The sequence below is a fragment of the Hippopotamus amphibius genome, chromosome X, assembly GCF_030028045.1.
Source record: "Hippopotamus amphibius kiboko isolate mHipAmp2 chromosome X, mHipAmp2.hap2, whole genome shotgun sequence".
Lineage (NCBI taxonomy): Eukaryota > Metazoa > Chordata > Mammalia > Artiodactyla > Hippopotamidae > Hippopotamus > Hippopotamus amphibius.
The window spans coordinates 59,823,585-59,846,635 of NC_080203.1; positions in this window are offsets into that span (position 1 = coordinate 59,823,585).

Below are 23,051 nucleotides of genomic sequence, written 5' to 3' on the forward strand. Positions count from 1 at the left end.
AAGGCCATATGTAACAAAACCACAGCCAACATCATTCTCAGTGGTAAAAAACTGAAAGCATTTCCTGTAAGGTCAGGAGCAAGACAGGGTGCCCACGCTCACCACTATTATTCAACATGGTTTTTGAAGTTTTAGCCATGGCCATCAGTGAAGAAAAATAAATAAAAATAATGCAAGTTGGAAAAGAATATTAAATTGCACACTTTCAATATATGCAGTTTATTGTTTGTCAATAACATCTCCATAAAAATTCTTTAAAAAAAGAAAAATGGGTAAAGGCTATGAAAAGATTATTAATAAAGAAGAAAAACAAGCAAAAAAAACTTTTAAAAAGAAAAAAATAGAATAAAACTATCACTGTTTGCAGATGACATGATACTATGTGTATAGAATCCAAAAGATGTCACCAGAAAACTACTAGAGTTAATCAATGAATTTGGTAAAGTAGCAGGATGCAAAATTAATACATAGAAATCACTTGCATTCCTATACACTAACAACAAAAGACCAGAAAGAGAAATTAAGGAAACAATCCCATTTACCACTGCAACAAAAAGAATAAAATACTTAGGAACAAACCTACCCAAGGAGGCAAGAGACCTGTACTCAGAAAACCATAAAACACTGTTGAAAGATATCAATGATGACACAAACAGGTGGAGAGATATAATATGTTCTTGGATTGGAAGAATCAATATTGTGAAAATGACTATACTACCCAAAGCAATCTACAGGTTCAGTGCAGTCCCTATAAAATTACCCATGGCATTTTTCACAGGATTAGAACAATTTTACAATTTGTATGGAGACACAAAAGACCCCAAATAGCCAAAGCAATCTTGAGAAAGAAAAATGGAGCTGGAGGAATCAGGTTCCCTGACTTCAAACTGTACTACAAAGCTACAGTAATCAAGACAGTATAATACTGGCACAAAAACAGAAATATAGGTCAATAGAAAAGGATAGGAAGCCCAGAGATAAACACACATACATATGGTCAACTTATCTTTGACAAAAGAGGCAAGAACATACAATGGAGAAAAGACAGCCTCTTCAATAACTGGTGTTGGGAAAACTGGACAGCTACAGGTATGAGAGTGAAATTAGAACACTTCCTAACACCATACACAAAAAATAAACTCAAAATGGATTAAAGATCTAAATGTAATGTCAGAAACTATAAAACTCTCAGAGGAAAAGACAGGCAGAACACTCTATGACATTAATGACAGCAAGATCCTTTTTGACCCACCTCCTACAGTAATGGAAATAAAACCAAAAAATAAACAAATGAGACCTAATGAAACTTAAAAGCTTTTGCATAGCAAAGGAAAACATAAGATGAAAAGAGAAACCTCAGAATGGGAGAAAATATTTGCAAATGAAATATTTTTTGGGAGATTGCATTACTAAGAAAAAAATGTGAAATTGTACACTTTAAATACATGCAGTTTATTGTATGTCAATTATATCTCAATAAAAGTTTAAAAAATGGAATAACTGACAAAGGATTAATTTCCAAAATCTACAAGCAGCTCAATATCAAAAAAACAAACAAACAACCCAATCAAAAAATGGGCAAAAGATCTAAACAGACATTTGTCCATAGAAGACATACTGATGGCCAAGAGGCACAAGGAAAGATGCTCAACATCACTAATCATTAAAGAAATATAATTAAAACCACAGTGAGGTATCACCTCACACTAGTCAGAATGGCCATCATCAAAAAAATCTAGAAACGCAAATGCTGGAGAGGGTGTAGGGAAAAAGGAACTCTCCTGCACTGTTGGTTATAATGTAATGCGATGCATCCACTATGTAAAACAGTATGGAGGTTCTTTAAAAAACTAAAAATAGAACTACCATATGACCCAGCAATCTCACTCTTGGGCATGTACCCTGAGAAATTATAAATCAAAAAGATATATGTACCACAATATTTATTGCAGCACTATTTACAATATCCAGGACATGGAAGCAACCTAAATGTTCATTGACAGATGAATGGATAAAGAAGATGTGGTACATATATACAATGGAATAATACTCAACCATAAAAAGGGACAAAATTGAACTATTTGTAGTGAGGTGGATGCATCTAGGGTCTGTCATACAGAGTGAAGTAATTCAGAAAGAGAAAAACAAATACTGTATGCTAATGCATATGGAATCTAGAAAAATGGTACTGATGAACCTAGTGGCAGTGCAGGAATAAAGACGCAGATGTAGAGCATGGACTTGAGGAAACAGAGGGGGAAGGGGAAGCTGGGACATAGTGAGAGTAGCATTTACATACATACACTACCAAATGTAAAGTAGATAGCTAGTGGGAAGCTGCTACATAGCACAGGGAGATCAGCTTTGTGCTTTGTGACAACCTAGACGGGTGGAATGGGGAGAGTGGGAGGTAGTCTCAATAGGTAGAGGATATGGGGATATATGTATAAATATAGCTGATTCACTTTGTTGTACAGCAGAAACCAACAGAACTTTGTAAAGCAATTATACTCCAATAAAGATGTAAAAATAAATAAAATGCAGGGAGAAAAAAATTAATGCAGGGAAGAAAATAACTAAATTTATAGCAGCAGAGTCAGGTGTAGCTGCAGAAGCTGCACAGGTAAGTCTGGGTGGCAGATACAATCAAAATAAATGAAATAAAATACACAGAAAAATTTCATTTCTATGGTTTTAATTTCTATTCTCTAATGACTATTGATGTAATGTGCTTATTAGCCATTTGTATATTTTCACCCATGAGTGCTTGTTTAAATTTGTTGTCCAATTTTTAACTGGGTTGTTTATCTTCTTGTTAGTAAGTGAAGAAGATTCCTCATATATTTTAGATACTTTTTTTGTCTTGTTGCTAATCCTTTGTCTTTTGATATGATGTTCCTGATTTTATGGCTTGTGTTTTCATATGCTGAGTTTCATCTTTTAAAGAGTTTAAAAAATTAGCTCTTAAAGTCCAATCTATTTATTTATTTATGGTTTATGAAATTCTATTTGCTTGCTTTTTTGTCCTAAGAAATCATTACCTACATATGACTACCAAGTGTTGAAAATTATGTGGAACAACTTGATCTCTTGTACACTGATAGTGGAGAGGTAAATTATTTTAACTAAAGTTTGGCAGGAGAAAATCAGCTCAATTAATCTATATTCTATGGCCTCAAAATCCAAATATTAAGTGTAACCATTAATGATACTTACATACATGTATAAAATACATATATAAGAATATTCTTGGCAACAGTACTTGTAATAATCCCAAATTGGAAATAACATAGTCTATTATTAGCATCATTGATATATAAATTGTATTATCTTCATATAGAGGAATACAATCTAATAATGAGAATAAAAACAACTACATAAACAACATGGATGAATCACACAATTTTTGAGACAAAAAAGCTAAACTCATAAAATGTACATATTATTTTATTTCATTCATATAAATTAAAAAAAAATGTAAACTGGTAAAAGTAATATATGTTAGAAGTCCAGAAAATGGTTTTCTTTAGAGAAATGGAGAGTAAAAAGGGGAAAAAAGAGGGTTTTGAGGTGTTGGTAATCTATGAACTGAGTAGTTATATGAGTATATGTTGTATGAATCATTATATAAGTGTATTTATTTAAAAAATAAGCGAGAGAGTAACACAGACATATATATACTACCAACTGTAAAATAGTCAGTGGGAAGTTGTTGTATAACAAAGGGAGTCCAACTCGAGGATGGAAGATGCCTTAGAGGACTGGGGCGGGGAGGGTGGGGGGGGCTTGGGGGGGGCGTCAAGGAAGGGAGGGAAGATGGGGATATGTGTATAAAAAAGGATGATTGAACCTGGTGTACCCCCCCAAAAAATAAATAAATAAATAAATAAATAAAAATAAAAATAAAAAAAATAAAAAATAATTTATACACATATGATCTATGTACTTTTTTGGTACGTTTATTACATCTGAATATTAGTTTTACAGAAAAGTAACAACAAAAATATAATAAATGTATAATATGAACAACTTTTATTAACAACTTTTATTAACACCTAAATGGTAATAAAATTTAACATTTAGATGAATTCCTTATCAAACAGTTTAACAAAACAGTCACAATAAAAATTATTATTTTTAGAATAAATTAAATACATAATTTAAAATATTCTCACAAAATCAACTCCAGTACCAGCTCGCTTTCCTGATCACCTACTGGTTGTGATTTTTTAAAAATATATTTGCCTGAGAAATAATATCAATTTGAATAACTCTTACAGAGCCTACAAATCAGGAAATCCTTGTGAACTTGTTCTTTGTGGCCAAATTAACCCTTACATAAAAAACCTTCCATAAGCATTACATAAAAGGAAATTCTCAGGCTAAGATCTCTCATAATCACAGTTGAAAAATCTGTGCAGAAGTAAAATGTCAGCAAAACATATGCAGTAATATGTTAAAAAAAAAAAGCATAAGACTTCATGATTATCTATGGATTGTTGCTAACCTTACTTGTTTGGCTTAAGGTTTTCCTACTATTCCATACTTCATTCTATACATTCTTTTATTGCACTTCAATGTTTATTTCACATATTTCATTGGGACTATTCTTTTTGATGTCTTTCTTACGATGAGTTTAAGTTACTGAAATGCTACACATAATTCAATGCTTATCTTTATCTTCTCTTGTTGGCAGTAACTGCTCACCTTTTAAAATTTTCAGTTTTTCGCAGAACCAGTGGCACAAACATTATACAGTTTATTAGTTATTGCATACATGCATTGTCTCCTGGCTACATTAAGTATACTTTAAGAGAAATTTTGTAAATTCTATAGTATTTAGGAAAGCAGCAAAGTGCTTTCACATAGATGAGACAAATTATTAGACATTATTTTGATGTGAAGAAGTAATTTACTCATATTTATTTTCATTCAGAGGTGACAAATATTTTTAAAAAGTGGTACACACTGAGAAGTCAATTCAAATGTTTTCAGATGGTAATATTGAAAAATGTTTGTGGAAACTTTTATGTTTTATCAATTATTAGCTTTTTTAGGCATGTGTCTTTAAACAGTCCATGGATTCCAGGGAACAATGTCTATTTACTAATTAGGGACTCAACATAATGTTCATGCCCCTACAGGTTAGGAAGGATTTTAACATTTTATCAACCAGCAATACTTATGTACAATGACCAAATATCATTAGTGTATACTATTTCTGAAAATATTATTTTATCAATATTAATGTATTGGAAAAACTGACAGTGAGAGATATTTGAACAACTTTTTGAAAGATAAATAGGAGTTTATGCTAAATGAAAAGTGGAGATGTGTAGTGGTGACACATATTTCAAATAGAGATAGACGTTCATAAATTAGCTGGCATTCTTAAAGAAATAGTAAATGGTTTGATAGAGTATACAGGGAAGTGGATATTTTTGGGAGATGACACTTGTTAAAAGTATAAAACTGTTTTATGGAGAGTATATCATAGGCCATGATATAGACTTTGGCATTTAACAATGTGGAATTATTATGTTTTTCTTAGAAGCAGATTGACATGACTGATTTTTTTTTAGATGCATGCAATTGGTATAGTGTAGAGCACAGATTGGTATCAGAGGGGATTGGAGCTAAGAAAGTCAGGTTACAGTTTCTTATAGTTCATATGAGAGAGAATGAGGGCTTGAACTAAGCGAACACATGGAGTGGAAGAGACAGATGGTGAAATAGAATAGATTCAAGAAATATTTAGAACATTAGCATTTACAAGACTTTGTAATGAGCTGGATATAGAGTGCATAAGAGAAGGAAGAAAATGAATTTTGCAGATATCTTGATTTTATTGATAATGATGCTCTGAAATGAGATATGAAATAAAAACAAACAAGCATTCTTTGAGCACAGCAGCATTCAATAACTATTCATTGAAGGGAAGCAAGACAAATGTGTCATCTAGCTATAGAACAAAGTGATATGTTATAAAAAAGTAGAAATAAAATGTATGTTGTTAGTTTCAGTTCTAAAATTATTCTGTTATTATTATGTTTGTATTGACTATTCATCAAGACTGCTGAATTTCAGAATACATTTTTATAGGCTAGGAATCTACTCTTACATCAATGGTTCATTGAGTTATCATATATAATACTATTCTAGTTGTCCTCCCAACACTGAAGATGTTCATAATATTTCATGGATTTTATGACCCATTTCTTCAGTTTATTTGACTGAAAGTTAGTGTATATACATAGATTTCCCCTTCACTTTCTCTAGTTAGATTGAAAAAATCTACTACTGCTAATTGAGTAAGCTTCTAAGGATAAAGAAGCCAACTAATTTATTATAAAATATAAAATATTTTCAAGATAAATGAAGCATTATCACATTAGCAGGTTTGAGCACAATTTTAACTAGTTCTGTGAACATGATTATAATTCCAAGTTTGATATGAGGTAACAATTTATAGCTACTAGGGGAGTGGCCAAGACGGTGGAGTAGGAAAACCCTAAGCACACCTTTTCCCATAAGGACACCAAAATCACAACTATTTACAGAGAAACTACTGATAAGAAAAAAAGATAAAATAAGCAGAAAAGTTATTCTACAACTAAAGATATAAAGAAGGAACCACACTGAAATGGGTAGGAGAGGCAAAGATGCAGTAGAATCAAGATCCATACCCCTGGGTTGGTGAGCCATGAATAGGAGGATACTTATAATTACAGAGGTTCTTCACAAGGAGTGAATTGTCTGAGCCCCACACTGGGTTCCCCAGCCCAGGGGTCAAGATGATCCTCAGAATGTTTGGCTTTGAAGGCCAGCAGGGCTTACTCTAGGAAAGCCAGAGGGTTATGGGAAATAAAGACCTCATTCTGAAAGGTGCACACAAAATCTAATATGCCGCAGGGCCCAGGGCAGAAGCAGTTATTTGAAAGGAGCCTGGGTCAGACCCACCTGCTGATCTTGAAGATCCTCCCAGAAAGGCAGAAGATCTTTCGGGCTCACCATGGGAATGTAAACACTGGGAACAGCTATTTTGGGGAGCTTGTTCTACTATGTGGACACTGGTGAATTCTTCCTTTAGTTTATTAGCATCAGGACCTGGCCCCACCTACCATCATATTGGAACCAATACTGGGGCACCTCAGTGCAAGCAATTACTCAGGTGGAGACACAGCCCTACCGAAGAGCAGGCATGCTGCTATAAGAGCCCCTGAGCCTGCAGTCACCCAGGGAACCAGCCCTGTCCACCAGAAGGCCCAGGACCTTGCCTCACATACCAGTGCACCAGCATTAGCCTGGGACCCAGAGTGCCCAGCAGCATCCAGAGACACTGAAGCCTGGATTTACCCACCAGGGGGTCCTCACTCCCCTGGGAACAGCCTTGCCCATCAGTGGTAGATACCTGCCCCAAGATCACATGGGAAAAAACACCAACTATGGGATCCCCAGGCCCTGCAGCCAGAGACCCCACCTGTGGACTGACACTAGCCCCAGGACCCAGCCTCACCCACCAGTGGGTGAGAACCAGTCTTGGGACTCACTGGGCTCTAATCCTGCCCACAAATTTGTGGACACCACCACCAGGACCATTGCAACCCTCAGCATATTTTGGAGATTGATCCTGTATCAGTTGCTTCATTTGCAAATATTTTCTCCTATTCTGAGGGTTGTCTTTTTGTCTTGTTTATGCTTTCCTTTGTTGTGCAAAAGTTTAAGTTTAATTATGTCACATGTGTTTATTCCAGTTTTTATTTTCATTACTCTAGGAGGTGGTTCAAAAAAGATCTTGCTGTGATTTATGTCAAAGAGTGTTCCTCCTATGTTTTCCTCTAAGAGTTTTATAGTATCTGACCTTACATTTAGCTCTTTAATCCATCTTCAGTTTATTTTTGTGTATGGTGTTAGGGAGTGTTCTAATTTTATTCTTTTTTATTTTTGAAAATAAAAATTTTATTAGTTATCTATTTTATACATATTAGCATATATATGTCAACCCCAATCTCCCAATTCATCCCACCTTCCCCCAATTTCATTCTTTAACATGTAGCTGTCCTGTTTTCCCAGCACCACTTATTGAAGAGGCTGTCTTTCTCCATTGTATATTCTTGTCTCCTTTGTCATAGATTAGATGACTGTATGTGTATGGGTTTATCTCTGGGTTTTCTATCCTGTTCCATTGATCTATATTTCTGTATTTGTGCCATTACCATACTGTCTTTTTTTTTTTTTGAGGTGAGTGGTTTTAACTCCTCTTTATTTTTTTCCTTCATTTTATTTTATTTTAAACTCTTTATTGGAATATAATTGCTTTACATTGTTGTGCCAGTTTTTGCTGTACAACAAAGTGAATCAGCTGTATTTATACATATATCCCTATATCCCCTCCCTCTCACAACTCCTCCCCACCTTCCCTATCCCAACCCTCTAAGTCATCCCCCATCATTGAGGTGATCTCCCTGTGTTATTCATCAGCTTCCCACTAGCTATCTATTTTACATTTGGTAGTGTATATATGTCAGTGTTACTCTCTCACTTCATCCAGCTACCCTTCACCCCCACCCTATGTCCTCAAGACCATTCTCTACATCTGTGACTTTATTCTTGCCCTGTCACGGGGTTCAACAGTACCACTTTTTTGATTCCATATATGAGTTAGCATACAGTATTTGTTTTTCTCTTTCTGGCTGACTTTGCTCTGTATGACAGACTCTAGGTCCATCCACCTAACTACAAATAACTCAATTTCATTCTTTTTTATGGCTAAGTAATATTCCATTCCATCTGTGCCACATCTTCTTTATCCATTCATCTATTGATGGGCATTTAGGTTGCTTCCATGTCCTGGCTATTGTAAATAGTGCTGCAATAAACATTATGGTACATGTTTCTTTTTGGATTATGGTTTCCTCTGGGTATATGCCCAGTAGTGGGATTGCTGAGTCATATGGCAGTTCTATTTTTAGTTTTTTAAGGAAACTCCACCCTGTTTTCCATAGTGGCTGTACCAATTTATGTTCCTACCAACAGTGCAGGAGGGTTCCCTTTTCTCCATACCCTCTCCAGCATTTATTGTTTCTAGATTTTTTGATGATGGCTATTCTGATTGTTGTGAGGTTATACCTCATTGTGGCTTTGACTTGCATTTGTCTAATGATTAGTGATGTTGAGCATCTTTTCATGTGTTTGTTAGCCATCTGAATGTCTTCTTTGGAGAAATGTCTATTTAGGTCTTCTGACCATTTGTGGATTGGTTTATTTGATTTTTTGGTATTAAGCTGCATGAGCTGATTGTATATTTTGTAGATTAACCCTTTGTTTATTGCTTCATTGGCAAATATTTCCTCCCAATCTGAGGATTGTCTTCTTGTCTTGTTGGTTTGTTTTGCTGTGCAAAAGCTTTTAAGTTTCATTAGATCCCATTTGTTTATTTTTTGTTTTATTTCCATTAATCTAGGAGGTGAGTCAAAAAGGATCTCACTGTGATTTTTGTCATAGAGTGTTCTGCCTATGTATTCCTCTAAGAGGTTTATACTGTCTGGCCTTACTGTCTTGATGACTGTAGTTTTGTAGCATAGTCTGAAGCCAGGGAGCCTTATTTCTCCAGCTCCTTTTTTCCCTCAAGTTTGCTTTGGCTATTTGAGGTCCTTTGTGTTTCCAAACAAATTGTTATTTTTTTTTTTGTTCTAATTCTGTGAAAAAATGCCATTGGCAATTTGATAGGTATTGCATTGAATCTATAGTTTGCTTTAAGTAGTATAGTCATTTTCACAATATTGATTCTTCTAATCCAAGAACATGGTATATTTCTCCATCTCTTTATGCCATCTTTGATTTCTTTCATCAGTATCTCATAGTTTTTTGCATACAGGTCTTTAGCCTCCTTAGGGAGGTCTATTCCTACGTATTTCTTTTGGTTGCAATGGTAAATAAGAATGTTTTCTTAATTTCTCCCTCTGATCCTTCATTGTTTGTATAAAGGAATTCAACAGACTCTTGTATACTAATTTTGTATCCTGTGACTTTACTAAATTCATTGATTAGCTCTAGTAGCTTCCTTGTGGCATCTTTAAGATATTGTATGTATATTATCATGTCCTCTGCAAACAGATACAGTTTTACTTATTATTTTCCAATTTGGATTCATTTTATTTCTTTTGTTTCTCTGATTTCCTTGGCTAGGACTTCCAAAAGTATGTTGAACAATAGTGACAAGAGTGGGCACTGTTGTCTTTTTCCTAATATTAGAGGAAACACTTTTAGTCCTTCACCTTTGAGAAAAATGTTTTCTGTGGGTTTGTCATGCATGGACTTTATTATGTTGAGGTAGGTTCCCTGTACTGAGATGATCATATGCTTTATTCCTCAATTTGTTAATATGGTGTATCACATTAATTAAGACATATTTAGGAATTCTTGCATCCATGGGATAAATCTAACTTGATCATGGTGTATGATCCTTTTAATGTCTTGTTGGATTTGGTTTGCTAGTATTTTGTTGTGGCTTTGTTCATCTATGTCCATCAGTGTCATTGGGCTGTAATTTTATTTTTTAGTGGCATCTGTGTCTGCTTTTGGTATCAGGGTGATAATAGCCTTGTAGAATGAGCTTGGTAATGTCCCTTCCTCTGCAATTTTTTGAAAGAGTTTGAGAAGGATGGTGTTTGATCTCCTCTGAGTGTTTGATAGAATTTGCCTGTGAAGCCATTTGACCCTGGGCTTCTGTTTCTTGGAAGATTTTTATTCAAAGTTTTAATTTCACTACCTGTGATTGGTCTGTTCATATTTTTTTTTTTTTTTATTTTTTCCTGGTTCAGTCTTGGGAGGTTGCACCTTTCTAAGAATTTGTCTATTTATTCCAAATTGTCCATTTTATTGTCATATATTTGCTTATAGAAGTCTTTTATGTTCCTTTGTATTTCTTCAGTGTCAACTGTAACTTCTCTGTTTTCATTTCTAATTTCATTAATTTGAGTCCTCTCCGTTTTATTTTCTTGATGAGTCTGGATAAAGTTTTATGCATTTTGTTTACCTTCTTGAATAAACACCTTTTAGTTTTATTGATCTTTGCTATTGGTTTCTTCACTTGTATTTCATTTATTTCTGCTCTGATCTTTATGGTTTCCTTCTTTCTACTAACTTTGGATATTTTGTTGTTGATCTTCTTTCTCAAGTTGCATTAGGTGTAAGGTTAGATTGTTTATTTGAGATTTTTCTTATTTATTGTGGTAAGATTGTATTGCTATAAACTTCCCTCTTAGAACTACTTTTGTTTCATCCCATAGTTTTTGGGTCATTTTGTCTTCATTTTCATTTGTTTCTAGGTAGTTTCTTATTTTGTCTTTGATTTTTTCAGAGAACTTTTGGTTATTTAGTAGCATATTGTTTAACATCCATGTGTTTGTGTTTTTTACAGTTTTATTCCTATAATTGATTTCTAATCTCATAGCATTGTGGTCAGAAAAGATATTTGATACAATTTCAATTTTCTTAAATTTACCAAGGCTTGATTTGTGACCCAAGATGTGATCTATCCTGGAAAATGTTCCATGTGCACTTGAGAAGAAAGTGGGAATACACATTCTTTGTAAGTGTATATGGAGCATTCTCCAGGATATATCACATGCTAGGCTACAAAACAAGTGTCAGTAAATTTAAAAAATTGAAATCATATCAAGCATCTATTCCAAGCACAATGCAATGAGACTGGAAACCATCTACAAGAAAAAAAAAATACTGCAAAAACAAAAACACATGGATGCTAAACAATATGTTACTAAATAACCAAGAGATCACTGAAGAAATCAAAGACAAAATTTAAAAAAATACCTAGAAACAAATGACAATGAAAACATGATGACCCAAAACCTATGCAATGAAACAAATTAAAATGAAAACCTGATGATTGAAATTCTATTGGATGCAGCAAAAGCTTTTCTAAGAGGAAAGTTTATAGCAATGTAATGCTACCTCAAAAAACAATAAAAATTTCAAGTGAATAACCTAATTTTACTCCTAAAATAACAAGATAAAGAGGAATAAACAGAACCCAAAATTGTTAGGAGAAAATTAATCATAAAAGTCAGAGCATAAATAATGAACTGGAGACTAAAAATCAACAGAAATAATGAAACTAAGAGATGGTTCTTTAAAGAGATAAACAAAATTGATAAATTTTTAGCCACACTCTTCAAGAAAACAAGTGACAGGGCCCAAATTAAGAAGATCGAAAAGGAAATGAAGTTACTACTGACAGCACAGAAATACAAAAATCATAGATATTACTGTGAACAAATAGACATCAATAAAATAGAAAGCCTAGAAGAAATGGACAAATTCCTAAAAATGTACAGTCTTCAAGACTAAACCAAGAATAAACAGAAAATATGAACAAATCAATACCTGTAATGAAATTGAAACATACCAGGTAACTGATATGTTCATATTTTATTCTGATTTATATTTTATTCTGCTCATATTTATTATATTCATATTTTATTATGTTCACATTTTATTCTAAGTTTATTAATTTGGGCCCTCTCACCAAAAACAATTCCCAAAAAACAAAATTTCTGTACCAGATGGCTTCACAGATGAATTTTACCAACATTTAGAAAGGAATTAACATCTGCCCTTTCCAAACTACTCCAAAAAGTCACAGAGGAAGGAATGTTTCTAAACTCATTCTACAAGGCCAGCATCACCCTGATACCAAAACCAGACAAAGCAGTTTCAAAAAAAAAAAAATTGCTAAACAATATCACTGATGAACATAGATGCAAAAATCCTTATCAAAACACTAGAAAACCAAATTCAATAATGCATTAAAAGGATTATACATCTTTATCAAGTGGAATTTACACCAGGGATGCAAGTATGTTTTGATATCCACAAATCCATCAATGTGGTACACCATATTAACACATTTTTAAATTTAATTTTTATTTTATATTGGAGTAAAGTTGATTTATACTGTTGTATTAGTTTCAGGTGTACGGCAAAGTGGTTCAGTTATACATATACATATATGTGTTCTTTTTTAGGTTCTTTTCCCATATAGATTATTACAAAACATTGAGTAGGGTTCCCTGTGCTATGGAGTATGCCCTTGTTGATTATCTATTATATATATAGTAGTGTGTGTATGTTAATCCCCATCTCCTAATTTATCCCTCCCCCTCACATTTCCCTTTAATAACCATAAGGTTGTTTTCTAAGTCTATGAGTCTGTTTCTATTTTGTAAATAACTTCATTTATATCATTTTTTTAGATTTCACATATAAGTGATATCCTATAATGTTTAGCTTTCTCTGTCTTACTTCACTTAGTATGATAATTTCTTGATTCATCCATGTTGCTGCAAATGGCATTGTTTCATTCTTTTTTATGGCTGAGTAATATTCCATTGTATATACGTACTACATCTTCTTTTACCATTCCTCTTTCAATGGACATTTAGGTTGCTTCCATGTATTGGCTATTGTAAATAGTGCTGCAATGAACATTGAGGTTCATGTATCTTTTCAAATTATGGTTTTCTCTGGATATATGTCTAGGAGTGCCATATTCACAAATTAAAGAATAAAAATCATATGATCATCTCATTAGGTGCAGAAAAAAGCTTTGAAATAATTTAACATCTGTTTATGATAAAGACTCAACAAAGCAGGTATTAATGGAATGGATCTCAACATAATAAAGGCTATATATGATAAGCCCACTATTAACATCACACTCAATAGTGAAAAACTGAAATCATTTCCTCTAACATCAGGAATAAGACAAGAATGCCCATTTTCTCCACTTTCATTGAACACACTATTGGAAGTCCTAGCCACTTCAATCATGCAAGAAAAAGAAATAAAAGAAATCCAAATTGGAAAGGAAGAAGTAAAACTGTCATGGTAGATGGCATGAGCTTATACATAGAAAATCCTCAAGATGCCACCAAAAATCTCACCAATGAATTTGATAAACTTGCAGGATGCAAAGTGAATGTACATCAATCTGTTACATTTCTATTCACTAATAGCAAACTATCAGAAAGAGAAATTTAGAAAATAAATCAATTTCATCAAAAATAATAAAATACTTAGGGATAAATCTAAATGGATGTAAAAGAACTATACTCAGAAAACTGTAAGACAGTAATGACCAAAATTAAAGATGACAGAAACAGATGGAAAACTATACCTTGTTCATGGATTCAAATAAATAATAATGTTAAAAGTGACCATACCACCCAAGGCAAACTAGTTTCAATGCAATCACTGTCAAAATACCAATGGCAATTTTTCACAGAACTAAAGCTAATAATTATAAAATATATATGGAAACACTAAAGACACAGAATAGTCTGAGCAATCTTGAGCAAGAGGAACAAAGCTGACAGTATCATGCTGTCTGATTTTAAGCTATGCTACAAAATTATAGTCATCAAAACAGTACAGTACTGGCACAAAAACAGACACATACATCAATGGAACAAAACAGAGAGCCCAGGAATGAACACGCACTTATATGGGCAAGTAATCCATCAAAAAGTAGGCAAAAATATAAAATGGGGAAAAGACAGCATTTTCAATAACAGGTGTTGGAAAAACTGGACAGCTAGATGCAAAAGAATCAAACTGGACTGCTTGCTCACACCATGCACAAAATAAATTCAGAATGGGTTAAAGACTTAAATGTAAGGCCAGAAACCATACAGCTTCTAAAAGAAAACATAAGCAGTACACTTTTTGATATTGCTCTTTGCAATATATTTTTTGGATATGTCTTCCCAGGCAAGGGAAACAAAAGCAAAAATAAACGAATGGGACTACATCAAAGTAAAAAGCTATTGCTAAAAAAAAAAAAAAAAAAAAAAAAAAGTATAAATGAACTTATTTACAGAACAAAAGTAGAGTCACAGATGTAGAAAACAAACTTATGATTACAAGGGGAAAAAGGGGGAGGAGGGATAAATTGAGAGATTGGGATTGACATATACACATACTACTATATATACAATAGGTAATGAATAAGAAATTACTGTATAGCACAGGGACCTCTACTCAATATTTTGTAAAAACCCATAAGGGAAAAGACTCTAAGAAACAATAGATATAAATATGTGTATAATTGAATCACTTTGCTATACACCTGAAACTAACACAGCACTGTAAATCAACTACACTCCAATAATTTTTTTTAAATTAAAAATATAGTTTTTTCACAGTGAAGGATACAGTCAAGATAAAAAGGCCACCTACTGACTGGGATAAGACATTTGCAAATCACATAGATGATAAGGGGTTAATAAATAAAACTTACAAACAACTTACACAATTCAACATCAAAGAAACCAAACAACTGGATTAAAAAATGGAAGTGCATATGAAAATATATTTTCTCAAGAAGACATACAAATGGCCAAAAGTTACATGAAAAGATGCTCAACATCACTTATCATGGGGCAAATGCAGTTTTAAACCACAATGTGGTATTACCTCACACCTGTCAGTATGGCTATTATCAAAAAGACAATAAATTTTTAAAAAGACAAGTGTTGGCAAGGGTGTGGCCAAAAGAGAACACTTTTGCACTGTCGATGGGAATGTAAATTGGTGTAGGCATTATGGAAAGCAGAATGGAAATCCCTCAAGAAAATTAAAAATAAAACCACTATACAATTCAGCAATCCTATCCCTGGGAATTTATCCAAAGAGGCCAACAAAATCACTAATTAGAAAAATATGTATGCACTCCTCTGTTCATTGCAGCATTATTTACAGTAGCCAATATATGGAAGACCACATATATATACCACATTGTTTTTTAGAGTAAATCTTGAGTTCTCATCACATACACAATTTTTCTCTATATCTTTGATTTTGTACCTATCTATCTATAGAGTGGAATATAACTCAGCCATAGAGGAATATAAAATCTTGCCACCTGTGACAACATGGATGAACCTAGATGGTATTATGGTAAGTGCCATAGGTCCAACAGAGAAAGACAAATACAGTATGGTTTCACTTATATATGGAATCTAAAAAAGAAACAAACAAAAACAACAAACATAGCAAAACCAAAAGAATTATAGATACAAAGAACCAACAGGTAATTACCAGAGGAGGAGGTAGGGGAGAGAAAATAAATAGGTGAGGGAGATTAAGAGGTACAAACTCCCAATTATAAAATAAGTGAATCACGAGTATGAAAATTACAGGGTCTGAGATATAGTCAATAACTAAATAGTATCTTTATATGGTAACATATCATAACTAGACTTACCATGGTGACCATTTTGACAAGTATAGAAAAAATCCCCATGTTGTATAATAGGAGCTAACATAGAGTGGTAGGTCAGTTATACTTCAAATACAAACAAACTGATAGAAAAAGAGATGAGATTTGTGGTTACCAGAGGTGGGGAGTGGGTTGAGGGGGAATTTGTTGAAGGCAGTCAAAAGGTACTATACACTTCCAGTTTTAAATTCAATAAGTACTAGGGATGTAATGTACAACATGGTACATATAATTAACACTGTTGTATGTTATACATGAAAGTTGTTAAGAGTAAATGCTAAGAGTTCTTTTCACACACAAAATTTCTTTTCTATACCTTTAATTTTGTATCTATATATGGTGGTGGATTGCCACTAAAATTACTATGATAATCATTTAATGATCTTTCCAGAGCAAATCATAATAGTGTACAACTTAAACTTATAAAGGGCTGTGTGTCAATTATATCTCAGTAAAATGGGGATAAGACAATTATGGCTACTAGAAATATATAAACACAATCATTTAAAATGTCAAAACAGTTCACATGCCATTTAAACAATTAGTTGTTTCTACATTAAATTGAATGAGTGAACTTTGCATAATTAATACATAACCAATATTCTTAATTCACTCTGCTTAGGTAAACTGAGAATTAAAACTTATTTCCATTGTATGAAATTTTCTATTAATGTAGTGAGAATGTGGTTGCCAAGCTAATGGGTAGTGAAGAGATTTTATGACCAAGAATCCATAAAAAAATTACACTAAAACTTTTCCATTATATTTAATTGCTTCTTCATATGCTAAACATTCATTGGGATTCATTTCCATTTCTGCATGAAGAAAACTGTTCTGTATTCCCCTTAGTATAACTTTACTAGTGATTAATTTTCTAAAATTTTGAAAAATGCCATTATTTTAGAGTAAATTTTACTTTTGAAATAGAATCAAATTCATAGAAAGTTGCAAAATGATTCAGAATGTCCCTTCTAACCCTTCATCATGCTTAACAATGTCTTAATTCACCAATAAATAATCCTAACCAGGAAAGTGACTTTGGTAAAACACTATTAATTTGGATTTTACCTGTTTTTACATACACTTGTGTGTGTGTTGTAGTCCTATTAAATTGCATCAAATATGCAGATTTGGATGACTATCACCACAATTAGGATTCAGAAATGTTCCATTGCTACAAAGAAACAGAAACGTTCTCAAACTATTCCTTAAAGGTTACACTCATCCCATAAATTGTGACAATCCCTGGAAGCCACGGATCTGTTCCTTATCACTAAAATGCAGTCACTTCAAGAATGTTATATAAATGGAATCATGTGGTATGTAATCATTTGATATTGGCTTTTTTCATATATCATAAAGTTCTTGAGATTCCTCACGTATCAACAATCTGTTCTTTTATATTGCAGAATAGTATTTCATTATATGACTATTTATTTGACTATTGAAGGGCATTTGTGTTGTTTCCAGTATCTGGCTATTTTAAATAAATCTTCAGTGAATACTATTGGACAGCATTTTGGGTGAATGTCAATTTTCATTTCTTTAGGTTTAATACTCAGGAATGAGAATTTTATAAATATATATATTTAAGAAACTGTCAAAATATGTCTACAATGGTTTTACCATTTTACATTTTCACCAGTAATATATAAGAGAAACCATTGTTCTAAATCCTTGCTAGCTTTTGTCATTATCAGGTTGTTTTTTTTTACCTTAACAATTAAAATATGTGTAAAATATAGTAGTATCTTGTGATTTTAGTTTGCATTTACTTAATAACTAATGATGCCAAGCATTGGTCTGTGTAATTATTTGCCATCCGTATATATAATTTTTATGAAGAGACTTCCTGAACATTTTTCTCATTTTATAATAGCATTATTTGGCTTATAAATTAATAATTTATTATTATTATTAGATATTATAAATTTATAATTTTTAAATTAATAATTTTGTGAGTTCTTTATATAGCCTATCTTAGAGATGACTATTCCATCAGATATGTGATTTGGAAATATTTACTCCAAATCTGTGGCTTGTTTTGCCATCCTCTCAATAGGTATTTTTGCAGAGGAAAACTATTACATTTTGATGAACTCTAATTTATGGATTTTTTTAATGGATCATACATTTCATGTCATGTTTAAAAATTATTTATCTAACTCAATGTTACAAAGATTTGATCCTATCTTTTCCCTCTTTCTAGTTTATTTTTACAATACAATTCAGTGATATGTTCACAATTTGTACAACCATCACTGGTATCTAACTTAAGAATATTTTCATTACCACAAAAAGAAAACCTGTACCCACTAGCAATCCTTCCTCATTCCTGCTTCCTCTCAACCTGTTATGGGCTGAACTGTGTTCTCTCAAAATACATATGCTGAAGTCTTGATCTTAAGTATCTAAGAATGTAACTGTATTTGAATGTATGTTATTTACAAATGTAATTAAGATTAAATGTTTATTAGGGCAACCCCTAATCAAATATGATCGATGTCCTTATAAGAAGAGGTTAGCAAACACAAACACAGAGAACAAATGTGACTGTTGGGAGAGTACAACAAGAAGATGGCCATCAGCAGGCAAAGGAGAGAGGCCTCAGAAGAAACAAAATCTGCCAATACCTTGATCTTAGACGTCTAGCCTCTAGAAACTGTGATAAAATTAATTTGTTGTTTAAGTCACCTAGTCTGTGATATATTGTTATGGCAGCCCTAGCAAATTAATACACAGTTCCTCATAACAACTGATAGAGTTTTTGTCTCAATAAATTTGCCAGCTATGGATATTTCTTTAAAACAAAATTATACAATATTTGGAGATCTGTGTCTAACTTCTTTCATTGAGCAATGTGATTTAACTGTTCATTCATGTTATACATGTATCATTACTTCATTTATTTTTAAGCCTTAATAATATCCCATTGTGGCTATATCACAGTTTGCTTATCCACTCATCAATTGATGAAAATTTGTTTTCCTTTTCAATTTTTATTGACTATTATGAATAATTCTTCTATTGATATTCATATACAAAGTTTTATGTGGACTTGTGTAGTCAAGTCTTTTGGATATATATCTAGGAGTGGAATTGCTGGATCATAAGGCAACGCTATGTTTATATTTTTGAGGAAATGCAAAACTGGCTTCCATAGCAGCTGTACCATTTTATATTCTCACAAGCAATGAACAAGAGTTCCAATTTCTCCACATCTCCAACAACAGATTTTATTGTTCATCTATTTCATTTCCTCCTCTCCAAGAGGGTGTGAAGTAGTGTTCATTGTGGATTTGATTTTCATTTCCCTAATAACTAATTGTGATGGGTATCTTTATAGGTGCTTTGCTATTTGAAGTTTTCTTGGAAAACAGCTGTTCAAATTCTTTGCCCATTTTTCCATTGAGTTATCTATTTATTATTGAATTGTAAAAGCGTTTTAATATATTTTAGACAAAAATTCTTTGTCAGATATATGATTTGGAAATAGTTTTCACCATTCTGTGGATTATCTTTTCATGGTTTGATAATGTACTTTGAGGTAGAAAAGTTTTCAATATGATGAAGTCCATTTTATTTTTTTGTTGTTGCTTGCATTTTTGTAACTATATTTATGGAAGAAATTTCTACCATGATTAAAAAAGGTTTACACAATTATTATAAGAGTTTTATAATTTTACTTGTTACATTTAGGTCATTGATCATTTTGAATTAATTACAATAATATATAGTGTGAGTGAGGTGATGGAAAAATATTGCATACAAATGGAAATCAAATGAAAGCTGGAGTAGCAATACTCATATTAGACAATATAAACTTTCAAATAAAGATTGTTACAGCAAACAAGGAAGGACACTACATAATGATCAAGGGATCAATCCAGGAAGAAGATATACAATTGGAAATATACATCTACCCAACAAAGGAGCATCTCAACATATAAGTCAAATGCTAACAGACATAAAAGTGGAAATCAACAGTAACAATAATAATGGAGGACTTTAACATCCCACTTACACCAATGAACAGTTCACCCAGACAGAAAATTAATAAGGAAACACAAGGCCTTAAATGACATATTAGGCCAAATAGATTTAATTGATATTTATAGGACATTCCATTTGAAAACAGCAGAATAAACTTTCTTCTCAGGTGCACACAGAGCATTCTCCAGGATAGATCACATCTTGGCTCACAAATAAAGCCTCAGCAAATTTAAACAAATTGAAATCGTATCAAGCATCTTATCTGACCACAACACTATGAGACTAGAAATCATTTACAGGGAAAAAAAATGTACAAAACACAAACACATGGAGGGTGAACAATATGTTAGTAAACAACCAATGGATCGCTGAAGAAATCAAAGTGGAAACCCAAAACTACCTAGAAACAAATGACAATGAAAACACAACAATCCCAAACCTATGGGACACAGCAAAAATCACTTCTAAGAGGGAAGCATATAGCGATACAATCTTACATCAAGGAACAAGAGAAATCTCAAATAAACCATCTAAACTTACATGTAAAGCAACTAGGAAATGAAGAACAAACAAAATCTAAAGTTAGTAGAGGGAAAAAATCATAAATCTCAGAGCAGAAATAAATGAAATAGAGACAAAGAAAACAAGAGTAAAGATGAATGCAACTAAAAGCTTGTTCTTTGAAAAGATAACCAAAATTGATAAACCTTTGCCAAACTCATCAAGAAAAAAAAAAAAAAAGGAAGAGGACTCCAATCAATATAATTAGAAATGATAAAGGAAAAGTTACAGGTGACAGCACAGAAATACAAAGAATCCTAAGAGACTACTAAAAGCAACTATATGCCAATAAAATAGACAACCTAGAAGAACTGGACAATTGCATAGAAAGGTACAACCTTCCAAGATTAAACCAGAAAGAAAAAGAATATATGAACACACAAATCACAAGTACTTAAATTGAAACAGTGATTAAAAAAGTCCCAACAAGGAAAAGTCCAGCACCAGATGGCTTCACAGGTAAATTTTATAAAACATTTAGAGAAGAGTTAACACCTAGCCATCTGAAACTCTTCAAAAATAACACAGAGAAAGGAACACTCCCAAGCTCATTCAACAAGGCCAACATCACCCTGATACCAAAATCAAACAAAGATATCACTAAAAAAAGAAAATTACAGGCCAGTAACACGGTTGAACATAGATGCAAGATTCCTCAACAAAATACTAGCAAACCAAACCCAACAACGCATTAAAATGATCATACACCATGATCAAGTGGGATTTATTTCGAGGATGCAAAGATTCTTCAGTATACACAAATCATTCAATGTGTACACCATATTAACAAATTGAAGAATAAAACCCATATGATCATCTCAATAGACACAGAAAAAGCTTTTGACAAAATTCAACACCCATTTATGATAAAAACTCTCCAGATAGTGGGCATAGAGGGAAAGAACCTAAACATAATAAAGGCAATGTATGACAAACCCACAGAAAATTTCATTCTCAACAGTGAAAAACTGAAAGCATCTCCTCTAAGATTAGGAGCAAGAAAAGGATGTCCACTCTCTCCACTTTTATTCAGCATAGTTTTGTAAGTTCTAACCATGGCAATCAGAGAAGAAGAAAAAAAAAAAATAAAAGGAATCCAAATTGGAAAATAGGAAGCAAAATCGTCACTGTTTGCATATGACATGATACTGTACATAGAAAATCCTAAAGGTGCTACCAGAAAACTACTAGAGCTCACCAACAAATTTGGTAAAGCTACAGGATACAAAATTAATACACAGAATTCTCTTCTATTCCTATATACTCACAATAAAAGATAAAGAAAAGAGATATTTGAAAAATCCCATTTACCATCACATCAAAAAGAATAAAATAACTAAGAATATACTTACCTAAGGAGGGAAAAGACCTGTACTCAGAAAACTATAAGATACTGATGAAAGAATTCAAAGATGACACAAACAGATGGAGAGATATACTATGTTCTTGGATTGGAATAATTAATATTGTCAAAATAACTATACAGTAAGTACCCTACTTATGAAACTTCAAGTTGCAAACTATCAAGGATGCGAACATGCATTGGCATTTCCAATTATGTAAGTTAGTTCACATGTTTGGCATTGTGACTTGTGTGCATCCTCTACAGGTGGTTGTGATTTTGTGTACTTTACAGCATTTTATACAATACAGTAGTACAGTATCTTTATTTCAAGCCCAGGATGTGTGGAAGCAAGCATAAAAGCAGCAGTGATGTAGCTGCTACTACTGTACTTTTCAAGGTATTATACTGTAAGATTATTTTTTATTTTTTTTGTTTGTTTTTTATGTTCCATTTGTGCAAAATGTATCATAAACCTATTACAATACAGTACTATGTAGCCATTTTTGTTAGTTGGGTACCTAGGCTAACTTTGTTGGACTTACAAACAAACTGGACTTAGGAATGTGCTCTAAGAATGTAACTTGTTCATATGTAGGGGACCTATTGTACTACCCAAAGCAATCTACAGATTCAATTCTATCCCTATCAGATAACCAGTGACATTTTTCACAGAATTAGAACAAGCTATTTTACAATTTTTATGGAAACACATAAGACCCTGAATAGCAACAGCAATCTTGAGAAAGAGAAATGGAGCTGGAGCAATAAATCTCCCTGACTCCAGACTATATTACAAAGCTACAATAATCAACACAATATGGTACTGGCACTGGCACAAAAACAGAAATA